This window comes from Xylocopa sonorina, unplaced genomic scaffold (genome assembly GCF_050948175.1).
Source record: "Xylocopa sonorina isolate GNS202 unplaced genomic scaffold, iyXylSono1_principal scaffold0043, whole genome shotgun sequence".
NCBI lineage: Eukaryota > Metazoa > Arthropoda > Insecta > Hymenoptera > Apidae > Xylocopa > Xylocopa sonorina.
This window is the reverse complement of record NW_027490114.1, coordinates 356,367-373,588: the sequence shown is the minus strand read 5'-3', so window position 1 is coordinate 373,588 and position 17,222 is coordinate 356,367.

Here is a 17,222-nt window from a genome sequence, read left to right as displayed (position 1 = left end):
ATGATGCTTCATAGAATCTACTTGTAATAGACTTCTATAGCTCTCGCATCGCATTTCAATGCTTCAAATTAAGTATGCTCTAATATTCTATGCGTCGCTTTATGCTCATTTGCTTCTAAATTTCAAAAGAATGTTAATTCGATAGTCCCATGCAACTCGATGGTGCTTCACAGTGTCTAAGTGTCAAAACAGTAGAGTTCCAATGCGCTATGAAATACAATGGTGCATCTCATTCCAACGCTTCAATGTAAGTGAGCTGCAAAGTTCTAAGCATGGCATTATGCTCATCTGCTTCTGCACTTCAGGAGAATATGATCTCTACAATTCCATGCAACGGAATGGAGCTTCATACTATCTGCGTATCACAACAGTAAAGTTCTAATATTCCATGCAATGCGATGCCAGATCACATTACAAAGTTTCATATTAAGTAACCTGTAATCTTCTATGTATAGCATAATTCTTATCTGCTTCTACACTACGAAAGAATGTGAATACTACAAGTCCATGCAATACGATGGGGCTTCATAGTGTCCGTGCGTCAAAGCCACGAAGTACTAGTGTTCCATGCATTGCGGTGGCGCATATCATTTCAACGTTTCAAAGTAAGTAATCTGTAATCTTCTAGGCATAGTATTATGCTTTTTTGCTGCTACATTTCTAAAGAATGCGAATTTTACAGTTCCATACAACGGGATGGCGTTTCACAGGTTCTGCGTGTCAATACAGTAGAGATCTGATGGTCCATGTAACGCGATGGCCCATCTCATTTCTACGTTTCAAGGTATGTAATTTGTAAAGTTCCATAGAACGCAGTTTAAATTACCTGCTTCTACGTTACAAGTTATGTAATTCCTACAGATTCATGTAACTGTTGTGACGTTGTGACGTCGCAAGGTTCGACCCCCCCCCCCCCCCCCCACCAATTTTGTTAGCCTTAGTTCGCTGACAACCACGCGTGCAAAGATGCGCGACGCGGAGCATCGTGATAGCCGTATTTGCGAGAAGTGTAAAGTACGCGTTGGTAGGACCTTTTCCCCATTCTCGAGGAAGAAACGACCCTGAAGAAGTTGTCCCTCGTGGTAGCGTTAGAGACTCGACGGTGGAGGAGTCGAAAAATTGGACAGTGAAGGACACCCATTAATCAGGGGAACACTAGAATATACCCTGCGATGACGTAACTGCTACCCGCCGTCCACTACGATGAAGAGGATGTCCTTTAGGATGTAAGAAGAATCTCCAGCCTCTTAACTCCTAAAAAAAAGTTAAAAGTCCAGCGGCTCTGCAGGAACCCCGGAGGGGGGCCCAGAATGCCCGTGGACCAAAGAAAGATCAATTAGCAAGCGAATTAGATCCAGTGAGCGATTGTGAAAGTGAGAGAGATAGAGAGAGAGGAAAAAAACGAGAGGAATAGCCAGCCAGGACAGCTTGGAAAAGAAAGCGTGAGTCCTTATACGCTAAAGCGTCCCATTTTCCTGCCGCATTTCTTTTGTCGCGTATGATATATCGTATTTTATATCGCGAAACGGGTGGTGATGCCCGGTCATTCGCGGCGTGTTGCGTAATTCTCTTAGCCCTTATTAATTAAACCCGCGTCAAGGCTATAAACAAAGAAGCCGTGACTTCAGTATCCCGCTACCCGAATTTGCGTACTCGGCTGGACGTAGTCGAGAGAAGGAGCATTTCGAAGTTTCGAGAGTTGTACTGTCCCGGATTCTCCGGGTCATGTAGTTCATATTGCAAATTAGTATATATATTTGTATATATATTGCAATTTCAATATTGCAAATTAGTATATATATTTACCCATATTGTATGCCTTCGTTAATTGCATATAGAATACTCCACTCAATGATCCACTACATTTAAATCCTTTGTAGTTTTATATCATTTCATGACGTTTTAAATAATTATTTCAAATTAGTATATATATACAAACTTATCATATAATTTAATTAAATGTAAATAGAATGTCCTCTCTAAATGCCCCATTACATTTAAAATCTAATCTAATTTTATATCATTTCATGGTGTCTTAGATAAATATTTCAAACTAGTGTATATATTTACACTTATCACATAATTTAGTTAATTTTACATAGAAAATCCCCCTAATTACTCCTTTTAATTAAATATTTCAAATTCGTGCATATACTTACTACCATCATATATCTTAGTTAAATGTAAATAGAATATTCCCTCTAAATGCTCTGTTACACCTAAACTTCAATCTAATTTTACACCCTGTCATGATGTTTCAACTAAGTATTTAAAATTAGTGTGTACATTTACACTTGTCATATATTTTAGTTCGTAGTAAATAGAATATCCCCTCTAAATACTACATTACATCTAAAATCGTATGTAATTTTGAATCATTTCAGGGTTTTTAAATTAATATTTCATTTGAGTGCACATATTTTCACTTATCATATATTTTAGTTAATTGTAAATAGAATGTCCCCACTAAATACTCCATTATATCTAAAATGTTGTATAATTATATATCATTTCATAATATTTTAAATAGATATTGCAAATTACTACATATATTTACACTTACAATACCCCTCTAAATACACTATTACATCCAAAATCCTAACTAATTTTATATCATTTCATAAAGTTTTAAACAAATATTTCAATTTAGTGTATATATTTACACTAATCATGTATTTTAAATAACTGCAAATGAAATATTCCCTCTAAATACTCCATTGCATCTAAAATACTATCTAAATTTCAATCATTTCATGATATTTTAAATAAAAATTCCTAATTAGTATGTATACTTACACTCTTCATATATTATAGTTAATTCTAATTAAAATAGCCCCTATAAATACGCCATTAACTGTAACTTTCAATGCATTGCACTATGCTTATCTGCTCCTACACATCAATGGAATGTGAGTTTAACAGTTCCCTCCAACAGGATTGCGCTTCGTTGTGTCTACGTTTCAAAGCATTAGAGTTCTAATGCTCCATGAAATGTGGTGGCGCGTCTCGTTTCATAGTTTCAACATAAGTAAGTTATAATGTTCTAAGCAACGCATTATACTCACCTGCTTCTAGAGAAGAATGTGAATTCAGCAGTTGCAGTCATCGGGATGGGACTTCATAGGGCCTGCGTATCAAGCAAAAGAGTTCTAATGCTCCTTGCAATGCGATGATGCATCTAATTTCAACGTTTCATAGTATGTAAGCTGTAACCTTCTATGCATAGCATTATGTTCATCTGTCCCTACACCTTAAAAGAATATGAATTCTACAGTTCCATGCATTGGAATGGGGCTCCACAGTGTTTACATATCACAGCAATAGAGTTCCAATACTCCATGCAATGCAATGTCAAATCTCATTCCAACGATTCAACGTAAGTAAGTTGTAACATTCGATGCATAGCATTATGCTTATCAGCTTCTACAACTCAATAGAATGTTAATTATACAGTCCCCCACGGGAATGCCCTGGCCATAAACGGCTGGCGACCGGACCAGAACGGCCTTAGGAATTCATCGGACACCGATGGCACTTCCTGCCAGATCCCTCATATGACATAAGAACTGCGACGGCGTTCTATCTCCTATTTCCTCCTGTTCTAGTAGACGGCATATCCTTTGTGCTTGCAATAAGGACGGTCTAAGCACTAGTTCTGCCTTCAGCGTTTCATACTTCTGAGTCTCCAGCGGGTTGATAAAAATATCTTGAACTTTGATGGCGTACTTTGATTCTAACTGAGACATTATTTAATCGAACTTTGTACTGCCGGCTGTGACGCTGTTCGTTATCGATACAATCATAACGAATGTATGAACTTAACCAGAGCGAAAATACATCAGTAAACATCATGGATGGCCATTTCATCTTTCACAATGAATTTAAGTTAATTTCTCTGTCTTTAAATTCCGAAGTAAATGAATCTAACTTTTGCACTGCTAGCCGCTACAGACATTCCAGCTTATTTACATTGAAAGGCTGATATGAGATGCGCAATCGCATTGCATGGAGCATTAGAATTCTACTGTTGTGACACCGAACACTGTGATGCGCCTCTATACGTTGCATGGAACTGTATAATTCACATTCTTTGGAAATGTAGAAGCGGATAAGCATAATGATATGCATAGAAAATTACAGCTTACTTAGCGTGGAACGTTGAAATGTTATGCGCCATCACCTTGCATGGAGTATTAGAACTCTAATGCACTGAGGCCCAGACACAATACAGCGCCATGCCGTTGCGTGGAACTGTAGATTTCACTTTTTTTTGAAGTACAGAAGCAGATAGGCATATTTCTGTGCATAGAATATTGCAACATACTTGCTTCGAAGCGTGAAACTGAGATGCACCATCGTGTTGCACAGAACATTTTGTATTACTTACGACGAATTATAGTGCTGAGATGCTCCACCTTGTTGCAAGAAAACTTCAAGGTTACTCACATTGACGCGTAGACACTCTGATGCGACATCCCTTTTCGTGGAACTTTAGGAATTACTTTGAAACGTAGGACTGTCAAGCTGCATCGCGTTACATGGAGATTTAGAAAGTGCTTACTATGAACCGTAGAAATGAGAAGCGCTATGATGTTGCATATAACTTTGCATCTTACGTACTCTGAATCGTACATAGTGATAGGAACCATCACTTTATATAGATATATAGATCACACATTGCTTTAAACGTTGAACTGAGAATTTGAGAACTTCCTTTGATACGTTGATAGTGAGGACCTCTATTCGTTTTCATATATCTTCAGAGCTTACTTGCTATGAAACGTAGGCAGAAAAGGACCATCGCGTTGCTTAGAACTTTAGAACTTGCTTACTTCAACAAAGATTTCTATTGGCTTCGTCCGATCTTTTAGAAGAGTTTTTAATAAACCACTTACTTTTCACGTTTGCAATATTCATAAATGTATGCGAGATGTAGTTGTTTAAGTTTTAAAATGATTACTTAATGTTGATTATTATTTAGTAACTGGGATATAAACGGGTCTGCATAAGATTTAATCAATTTGTTCATAAGCCTGAAATTTATGCAGTTATTTGTTAGTCACTTATAGCTCAAACGGCAAAGATTCTGACCATTTCAAAATGGTTGACCTTCATCAATTTTCTTAAAAATTAAAGTACTGTCCAACTGATTGTACTAAAGACTGTAATTAAAGTTTTCAAATTATTTTATCTCCTATAGATGCATTCTGGAATTGAAATTGAACGTTTGATTTTTCTAACTCCTGTTTAGAACAGTTTTCTATTGGAATGTTCAGGTATTTTCTATATTCGTAATTATTGAAAATGTTTTGCATAGTTCTCTAATTTAATATTTAGAATTTCCTGAGAAATATTTTTTATCGTAGTGAGCTATATAATTGCAATTAGAATACTTTATGACATAGTAATAACAGAGAGGTATGTATCCAGTCTTGTAGTTTTGTAAAGAGTATTTTATCTTACTATTTAGAATGAAATATTAAGATTTGTTTACAATCTAATGGAATATAATTACCTTTTGATTCAAATTCACAATGAAAATCTTCCGTAGTTCAACAATTCGGTGAGCTGTCCTCAGGAATCCGCAACTCAGTACATATAAAATGTATGACACAAAGACCAGCCTAAACAAAAGTAATCGAACCGATTTTTCAATACTAATCTTAGCATGTTTAACTTATCCTGCAAACTATTAAAATGCCCTTCGAACAGTGTTTTTCCACAGTGAAGTAAACAGTAAACATTATTAAATTAAACGTATGTTTCATTTACTATCAAAACCGCAAATATTATCGCCTTTCTTTACTTTTTATTACCTTCAATGGCTTCATGTTACTGGTCGTTGAACTCGTTTTAAAATACTGTATCGTATTACGGAAGAATGAACACACCAATTCATTTTAAAATATGAAGGTAATCTTTAAATGTCCAGCATACCTCCACTTTCAAAAAAACTATTTTCATCAACAGATGGGCCCTTTGTACTGTGCAATTTTATATCAGCTGAAATGTCTATGAAACTTATAGTTTCAAGGATATCTGAGGTGCTAGTTATTACTGCCCTACCTTGTATATTGTTACGGATGTGTCCAACAAGGCGACGATGAGCAACGTTAAATTTAATATTACGATGCTTATTATATTCTTTATAATATAATTGTTTGTCTGTAATTTAGCCAAAAAACAGTGTTCACGATGTCGGCAGATGAATGACAATATCGAAAGTAGAATATTTCTTTACTCCGCTCACCGAATCACTGGAAACGCCCACTGGAATACCCACACGCACGCCCACATACACACACACGCACATGCACATACGAAAACCATCAAGATTAAAGATACTGTGTATGTATTGGGGGACGCATACAAAAAGAAAGGACTATTACATGGATAAGTTGCAGAATTCCATTTGTAATTGATAATTGGATTATAAACATTTATATGCTTTTATCAGAAATTTAAATACGTCAAAATTGCAGCACGCAGGTGTGTAAATATCACTTTGCGATCTCATTTCATTTTGGCAGTTATACTTATATATAAGCATCCATCCCGGCATAAAGCTTGATAACCTTTCAACTATAAAATAATTATGAAACATTAGACTTTTTTCTGGCGTTGGTCTATTTTATCATTTTCGGAACTGGTGAAGTAGCTAGAAATATAATAATAAAGTAATTTATATCTTCGTTCATTATTTCCAAAGAAAATATTAAATACGAATAACTATGTTCATTTTATTATAAATGTATGAGTAAAGTTTAATCTACATGAATAAATATTTTCAAACGTAATTTATTTAATTTTTATCATTTAGCGTTACAAAATATATTTAAAAAATATATAAAAATATATTTTACTTTAGTTTTTTTAATATTTTAAATATTTTATATTATCATATTAAACTTTTACAAAAAGTAACAAAATTTTTATAAGTAGGAATGATTTTTCCTTAATTAGTTAATATGTCGGTATCTTTTAAGAAGACGATATTCAATTTTTCAAAGTTAGTTTGGACTCTAAATTCACCATTAATATCTCTTATTTCATTGCTTTTCGTAGATCAGCGATAATTTTCAACTTTCCCATTATGGCTTCGTCGATGCAAGTTTTAATTCTCCGAAAGATATATAATATTATGCTACTAGTAAAAATTATTTTGCATTTCTAATTAATTTTCTTGTAAAAAATATATTTTTTTAATAAGAAAGCATTGCGAGAAAATTTTGAGAATCCATTGTTAATGTTGTACCTGGTGGTTGACTAGGTTCTCCTCTCCCTGCCGCACCTTCTTACCATTTTTAAGATCCAAAAACCTTCCATTTTTAAGATCCAAAAAAGGCTTCGTCACCTTTGAAATTTACGAAATTTACATACTGTAAATTTTTGCATATGTGATGTTAATTAACTCTTGAATTATGGTTGCTTGGGCAATTAATCAGACTGATCTATAATGTGCTGTAATGTACGAGGAATAGTAAATTTTTTTTTAATATAATGAACAATATAGTATTTGAGCTTACAGTTTTGTTAACAAACTCGCTGTTTAAATTAGTTTGGATGACAATTAACATTTGCATGATCTTTTCCTCTGATTTATCTGTATAATTTGTTCGCTCCTTTCAATTGTCATATATAATTATCCAAATTTATATGTTCCAAATTCTCCTCTAGGATGGAATCAGGCAACAATTTATCTTATCAATAATATTTATATTCTGTCAAATAAATTGATTTGTTTACTAAAATATAAATTATACATTCATGTATTAATTGTAAACCATTAGTTAATTATTCACACCTGCATTACACGCACAATGGGTAAAATAAGACATTCCTTCAGTGTTTTAATATTGCCTTATTGATTAAAGACTGATTAATAACAAATTTACTGTCTTTGGAAAATAAAAGCGTACATTACATCACCCATTATTTCCAGCTTCCCACTATAATTTTGTGATTCTGAACCAACTAACGTCTCTATCGCAGCCATTTTGTATACCTGAAACAACACGTGCGCAAGCCAATCTTAAATTGAGAGAATTATTTTTCTTAACAATGAAATTAGGAATATGTATAATTTACTGCAGTCTTTGAAAAGACTGCATTCACAACAATACCATCATTTTCATATTCATTTTCAAGATAGGCCCTTTCAAGAGCACACATTAACATTAACATTCCAATCTTGGATATTATATAATTGACACGAGTTTGAAACCATATTTGTTTAATTTTTATACTTAGTGGTGGGCTGATATTTATTTTATGAGGATTTGTGCCTTTCTTTAAATATGGTAAGCATATCTTGGACCTGAAATAAGTATAATGTGATATTAGTGAATTTTATTTCTACAACTAAAACAGAACTTTTATTCTTACACTGGAAATGTTCATCTAGAATTGATATTATTTACAAGATCATAATTTTTCATACCTATGGATTCTATGCCTGGTTAAAGTAATGGCGCTAGCATTATTAACCCTTTCAGCCTCAGTTGTGTGACAAATGGATTTGTGAGAACCCATATGTGTCGTTCGATGTTGTCAGACCAGTGGCGTCATCTCTGCGAAAACTGCTCAAGCTGATCGCAATTCTGTTTCAGCAATGATTGAAGAGATGGTGAAACAAGTCAATACATGCCTACGGATGGTTGTTCCCATTAAGAATAACTTATAAGTTACCGATGGATGGTGCTGCTGGCGGTCGGTTATTCACAATCGACGGCTGGTGTTACCAACAACCGATAGCGCATACTTTCACATACAGCTGCTGCAACCGATAGTAGGTAATTCTAAACTTATCAACGACTGGTGTTGCGTGTAGTCGGTTACTCACGATATATCGACAGTAGGTGATGCCTGCGGTCGATAACTGATGATATATTAACTCTAAACTTAATTTAAACCAAGCTAACCTCAGTTACACCTAATCTGACTTATTCTGCCTTCACTCAAATCTAACCCAACCTAACGCAATTTAACATTACCTTTCTTAAACATAAACAAATCAAACCTACGCTTTCTTAAATCTAATCCAACATAAACGAACAACCTACAAACATTCCCAAACTTAACCAAACCTAACCTAACCGAGCGTAACCTAACTAAGTCTAACATAACCACACTTCCATCTCGGGACGGAAGCAACCTCCGCAACTATCCCAGGGATGTGGCTATACAGTAAGTCTTCCGCAGTTACGGAGTGGCAGAGATTCGCTCCGATTGAACGTTTATTCACGTAACATAAATACAGGAGCGCCTTCGGCTATGGAAGGCAATTATTTCGTCGCGTATCCAATATACATCTAACTAAAACGTAATTCGAAAGATACAAAGGATAAGTGGAAATATTCTCCAATATGGGACATATACAAATCGACGGATGCAAGGGAGAACACTCGATTCCGGGGTAGCGAGACCAGGGCGCCATCATGAAGTAATCATATAATGCCGGTTCCGGGATGGTGCAGAGAGGAAATGTGGAGGATAAAGAGCATAAAATAGCAACAACGTAACTAAAAAGAAAAAAAAGAAAATCTGTGGAAACATTGCATTTATTAAGAGAAAATTCTAGAGATATCAAACATCAAATTATATACCATACCGTAAGGACAAGATACAACGAAATAGGCGATGTCGTGAGAGAAAGTAAAAAATTGACAACTTTAAAAGAAAATAATAATTTAAATTGAACGAATCAATATCACTGATCCCGGCAAGCTTAATGGTAAACGCATGACTGCGAGTCGGTTAGAGTATAAGACAGATGCATCATAGACCGTGATAGCGCACTTCATTTCAACGTTTCAAAGTAGGTAAGATGTAATATTCTATGCAACGCGTAACGTTTATTTCCGTCCACGCTTTAAAAGAATGTAAATCCTAAAGTTTCTTTCGAGGGGATAGCATTTCTGGATGCCTACCTGTCGATGAAATAGAGATCGAATGCTTCATTCAACGCGATGTCGCAACTCATTTCAATGATTCATGGTAACTTGCAATGTTCTATGCAATATGTATATTATATTTATCTGCATCTAGACTTTAGAAGAATGTGAATCCTACACTTGCATGCAACAGAATATCGTTTCCAGATAACTTTTGTTTAATATGAGTGAAAACATTAAGCGTGATTATAAGTGTAATATTAGAAGTATAAATAAGTGACTAAACTATAAAAGAAACATTATTAGTGAATATAAATCTGTCTTTTAAAAATAACAAAAAGGATAGTACAAAAACCAAAAGGAACATTAAACAATTTGATAGTGATCGCTACAGAATGTGGAAATTGTGAATTCGTGCACTGTCAAGCGAATTAGATGTCATCAAAGATATTGATGATCCCATTCCAGTAAAAATAGCTAAATATTGGAAGAAAGCGGAGAGGATTACGAGAGGTGTCATTATTGAATATGTGGCAGATTCCTTTTTGGGCTTCGCAAATAATGCGAAGACTGCTATTGAAATTTTGCAGAAATTGGATGCCATATATGAAAGGAAGAGTTTAACCACGCAATTGACTGTTAGAAAAAACTATTACGTTTAAAACTACAGGGAGAGCAGCCCTTGATCAAACATTTTACGATACTCAACGATATAATCACGGAACTCTTAGCAGCGTGTGCAAAATTAGAAGAAACGGATAAAGCTTCCCATTTACTGCTAACCCTTCCAACGTGTTATGGCGAGTAATTACGGCGATTGAACGTTTTCCGAAGACAACCTAACATTAGCGTTTGAAAAAACTCGTTTATCCGTCCACGAAGTAAAATTATGAACAGGCTGCTCGACAAGCGCGAAAATATTACATACTCAGAAGATACATATAGATAGAGACAATCTTAATCCAAAAGTACATAATAGACAAAACAATAGAAACGGCAAGATGGGATAATTTCAATGGTCAAAGAAACGATAAATATAAAATGCCATCATTATGGAGGAAAGGGCATAAAATAAAAGAACGTTTTTATTATAAAAAAACGGTCCAGCACGCAGGAAAGAAAAAGGTGATCGCCCAGGCAGCTCAAGTAACAGAAGAATTGGATATTCAAAAGGCTGGGACATCCTCGTTTGTCTTTATGACAGGGTACAATGGAAATGGCGAAAACGATAAGAACAAATTAAAGTTTCTGTTGGATTCCGGAACGTCGGATCACATTGTCAAATGTGACAATCTTTTTTTGACATTCGACGAGTTGAGTACACCCTTGAAGATTTCGGTGGTAGGAAGGTGCTGTCCATTAAAAGGATGCAAGAAGCAAAAATGGACATCGTATTTGTGACAGATGGAAACGTTGGGGTAATGAAAACTGGTCAGAAAACAATGAAAGGTATGAAACTTATCTATTACTAATTTTCAAATGGAAAATGGTGAAAAGTTGATTAATCACCAGATTCATAGTACAGTAAATAATGACTATGAACTGTGGCATCAGCGTTTGGGCGACGTTGGAATATAAAATTCGTAGAATTGAAGAATAAAAATATGTTCAATGATGTAAATCATATTGAAATGATAGTGCCGTATGATAATTTATGTGAGGCTTGCATTAAAGGTAAGCAAGTACGGTTATCATTCGAGAAGGTAAAGAATATGGAGCATATAAAGCGACCATTGTTTATTATTTATTCAGATGTATGTGATTTTATCATTCCTTCAACGATTAACGCTAAGAATTATTTTCTCCTGTTTGTGGACGAATATACACTTTACCGTATAACATATCTGATTACATATAAATCAGAAGTATTTTCTGCTTTTAAAGATTTTGTAACCAGAAGCAAGGCTCATTTTAATTTAAAAGTTGTTCACTTGTATAGCGATAATGGCAGAGAATATCTGTCAAATGAAATGAAAGACTATTGTGTATAAAAAGGTACTAGTTACCATTTAACAGTTCCGCGAATGCCTCCAATTGGTGTTTCTGAGAGAATGGTCAGAACCATAACAGAGAAGGCACGCACGATGATAAGTGGTGCCAGTTGAAATAAAGTGCTTTTGGTGGAAGCAGCTTCAACTACGACGTATTTAATAAACCTAAGCTCAACAAAGGCTTTAAAAGAAAGTAAAACGCCATTTGAAATGTGGCTGGATAAGAAGCCTAAAGTAAAGTATTTACGAATTTTCGGTTCCACGGCTTATATTCATGATAAGCTCCGAAAAGCCATATTTGATGAAAAATCGTAGAAGGGCAATAGAAATCATGACCAATAGATAATATTATGCCTAATGATTGTGAATTCTACTGTACCATGCAACGGAATGGCGTTTCACATTGTCTGCTTGTCGAAGCAGTAGTGCTCTCATGCTCCACGCGATGCGATGGCACATTCAATTTCTACGTTTGGAACATTAACGCCGGCGTGCAGCACAGGTGGGTCACACGTGTCAGTTCCATGGGGCGATGTACATCACCGGTGGGTCACATGCGTCTGTTTCGTGGAGCGGCTTGCATCAGCGGTGGGTCACACGCGTCTATTTTGTGGTCCGGCATCACGATGGGTCGCACTTGTATTTCAGAATGTAGATAGTACAAAATAGGTTTATTTTTCAATTTTCACCATTATAAACAGATATTTAATCTATAAAATATAACAATTGAATATTGTAAACTTAACATAATTATTTAATTTTTTTATGTAATTTTTCAAAATATGTTGGGTGGAGTTCCGGTTGACCCTTACATCGGTTACAATAGGTTTTTACATTTATCGCCTTATTCGCGACATACTGCCTACCATTTATTCTAGACATATGTTGAACAAAACGTTGAAATTGTATGCAACATAGCATTTCATAGAGTAGAAGAAATCTATTGTCTTAACAACCAGAGAGAACGAACCGCCATTCCGATGCATCGAACTGTAAATTTCACATTCTTATGAAGTGTAGAAGCAGATGAGCATAGTGTTATGCATACAAGATTACAGCGTACTTCATTTCAAGCGTTGAAATGAATTGCGGCATCGCATTGCATGGAACATTAGGACTCTACTGTATCGACACCGAGACACTATGGAACGCCATGCCGTTACTTGGAACTGCAGAATTCACATTCCTTGGAAATGTAGAGACAGATAACCATAGTGCTATGCATGAAAGATTAAAGACTACTTACCTTGAAACGTTGAAATGATATGAGCCACCGCATTGCATGGAACGTTAGTACACCATTGCTCTGACACTCAGACATTATAAAGCGCCATCCCAATGCATGGAGCTGCAGAGTTCACATTCCTTGGAAGTGTAGAAGCAGCTAAGCATAACTGAGAAGCCATCCTGCTGCAAGGATGCAGAAGCAGATAAACATAATGCAATGCATAGGACGTTACAGCTTACATGCATTGAAACGCTAAAAGGAGATGCGCCAACTCATTGTAGGTAGCCACAGAACCTTATTGCCTTGACACGTAGAAACTATGAAGCCCCATCACATTGCATGCAACTGGAGGATTCACAGGATTCATAAGTATCGATGTAATAGAGTTCTAATGTTCATGTATCGCGATGATACACTTCATTCCAAAGTTTCAGAGCAAATAAGTAATAATGCGCTATGCAATGCATTATTCTCGTCTGCTACTCCTCCTCAGAAGAATCACATTACGAATATTTGTTGTAAAGCGATCGCGTTTCATAGTGTCTGCGTGCCAAAACAACAGACTCGTAGCACTCAATGCAGTGCGATGGCGTTTCTCATTTCAACGTCTCAAAGTAAGTAAACTATAATACTCTTTGCATATCATTACGCTTATCTGCTTGCACACGTCATTAGAATGCAAATTATACAGTTCAATCCATCGGAATAGGGCTTCATAGTGTCTACGTATCAAAACAAAGTTCTATTACCCCATGCAATGCGATTGCGCACGTCATTTCAACGATTCAAAGTCAGTAACTTGTAATCTTTTATGCGTAGCGCTGTGCTTATCTGCTTGTTCACTTCAAAAGAATGTGAATTCCACAGCCCCACGCTACAGCGACGGTGCATCCAATTTCAACGTTTCATAGCAAGTAAGCTGCAATCATACAGGCATAGCATTATGCTTGCGTCCTTCTACAATTTAAAAGAATGTGAATTCTACATTTCCATACAACGTGATGGATCTTCATATTGTCTACGTATCAAAGCAACGCAGTTCTAATGTACTCCATGTAATACGGCGGCACATCTCATTTCAGCCATTCAAAGCAATCAGAGTAGTGTACTGGTATGTGGTAGCTGTAATCCTGTATGCATAGAACTATGCTTAGCTCCTTCAATTCCTCCAAAGAGTATGCACTATGGAGTTCCATACAACCGGATGGCGCTCTATAGTGTCTGAGTATCAATGCAATAGATTTCTAATGTTCCGTGCAGTGCGATGGCGCATCTCATTTCATTGTATCAAAGTAAGTAAGCTGTATTCTACTATGCATAGCAATATGCTTATCTGCTTCTTATCCATGCAATGGGATGGTGCATATCATTCCAACGATTCAAAGAATGTAAGCTGTAATCTTTTATGCATATCATTATGCCTAACGCATTGATAACCGACGACCTAAGAGACATTTAAAGACTGAGAGCCTGTAACGTATTGGCATCTTTAATCCCAGTTCCCCGCCGGCCAAATTCGTTTGTTTCAGGTTGCTGAATAGCGAAATAAAATATTTAAAACGTTATATATTGTCGTCAAATAGAACATTTTATTTGCATATTCATCATATACAATTTAACGGTAATTAGAAAAAGAATATCGAAATTTTAAATTTATATTAACAGAGAAAAATACAGTTTCTTATTTCATGCTGGATTATTTCATATATATAACGTAAACAGAAGGCAAATGTGTTAATATTTGAAGCAAGTGTGGTATTTCTGGAAACACTATCCAAGATGTAAAGGTACTATGCATTCAGTACACATAAAGCTGCTCTCGCTTCTATTTTTACCAGCAGAGCAAACATTGAAGGCCGTCTTACGATTCAATTTTTTTTCCCTGGTCCAAGAATTCTGGTAACTTTATTATTCTTCATATGATCCGGAAGTCTCTGGGGCTATCAAATATTGGTGTGCGAGGTATAGGAATATGTACAGAAGTACTTGAATTGTTAGAAGGAGTAGTAATAGAGGTATCAGTTAGTACATCTTGTACATTTGCGCTTTCCTCGATCCAAGAACGTCCATCAGTATGTAAAAATTGTTTATATTTTATAATGTTGTCATTCAATTCAATACGTAATCTAAGTGCAATAAACAGTGCGCAATTTAAAAGAAACGAGACTCTCTTCTTTGTCCACTTCACCGTTTTCCTCATGATGGAATAATATGATAAATAATGATCTGCCAAATCTGCACCCATCATATATTTATTATATTCTATGACGGAATAATGTTTTGTAATTTCTTGTTTAGTTTTCCTGTGTATTTTATTTATTTCCATTAATTCTCCCGAATGTATCGTAGAACCCATGTGTACGACATTCTGTTTCAGTTTCCACGCCTGTACTTAAACTTCACCCTTTCGTTTACATCTATATTCTCCACTTCACAATCTGAAATGCAGTAAAGATTCAGGAACACCATATTTGGACTAATTGTACCACAAACTCGTGTACCATTTGTCATGAGCAATTCTGCAGTTTTAATGCCATTATAATAGATGTCCATGTATAAGTGGTGTTCCCAACATATATTTTTATCAAGTAATGACATAATTGTCGGGTCCAATTTTTTGCCCTCCGCACAGTGCATTTCTATATTGGAAATATATCTGGTTCTAGCTTCGCATAGCATACGGCAAAGTAGGCCACACGTTGTTATTTTTGCCGGATTGTATGTTTTTATAGACAATTTTCCACGCCATGGAATAATGGATTCATCAAACAAAAATTCTTTCCTAGACGTATATACAGATTTAAATTTATCTACTAAATAGCTCAGAATGGACTCAATCTTAGCGAGCTTATTAGAACCGGTTATTGTTTGATTATTTGAAAAATGCCACGTCCTACAAATCTGGCGAAATCTATTACGTGGCATTATAGTGGAGAACGATGGTGTTCTCGTGTAGAATTCGGAGCACCAGTAATCATCTTTTACATCTTTCTTTACCTGGCCCATCACCATAATTATACCAAGAAATTCTTTTATCTCGGCTAGAGTAATATCACGTCACTCTGATATTTTCTTCTTCTCACTTTTGTCCTTATATTGCTGGTAATACATGCTGGATTCATTGATCATTAATTGAAACAAATAATTTCCAATAAACAATTCGGCGATTTCTTTTACGCTTTTCTTATCAGTAGGAAAAATCTTTGGGACGGTCTCCCCTGTAAAATCTGATGTGGCAAGAATTTTATGGACATCTGACCACACTTCACTGTAACTATGCAATGCTGTGAACATTTCACAATCACTGGAATCATTCGGAATCGCTTGAATGCTGTAGTGAAATGGCTCTTGACCTTCTTCTTGGACCCACATAACTATCGCAGTCCTCGACTTTTATATCAGAATCTTCTGAATGTACTGAATAATTTGACATCAAGTTAGCAATATATTCATCAATAATATCACTATATTATGTGGGTAAAAAGTTACAAAATAATAAAATTTGCTATACTGGTAAATTAAAGGCATAAGCGAACGAAACAGAAAATGACAATAGGATACACTGTACGAGAATAATTCTTGCCTTGATTGTTTCTAAACTATCGCATAGGTTTTATGTTTTGAGTATAAAAAATGAAGATCGACATAACCATGGCAAGTAAATCCAAGTCGATGTACAAGACACTCAGTCCAGCAAAAAAAAATTGCACATCATCGTAAGATCAGTGCTCAATCGTCAGACTTAGAAACCCGCGTTTGCGCGAAGCCGGTGCTCAAATAATAGACTCAGAAAGCCGTTGGCGCTTCATATTGTCTGCGTGTCAAAACAGTAGAGCTCTAATTCTTCATGCCATGCAATAGCGTATCTAGTTTCTACGTATTCAAGTAAGTAAGCTGTAATTTAATAAGAATAGCAGTATACTCGTTTACTATCACACCTCAAAATAATGTGAATTCTACAGTGACGAGCAACGGGATGGCGCATCATTGTGTCTGCGTGCTACATCAATAGACTTCTACTGCTCCATGCAATGCGATATCGCATCTCATTTCAACGTTTCAAGGTATGTAAGCTGTAATCTTCTATACATAGCATAATGCTTATCTGCT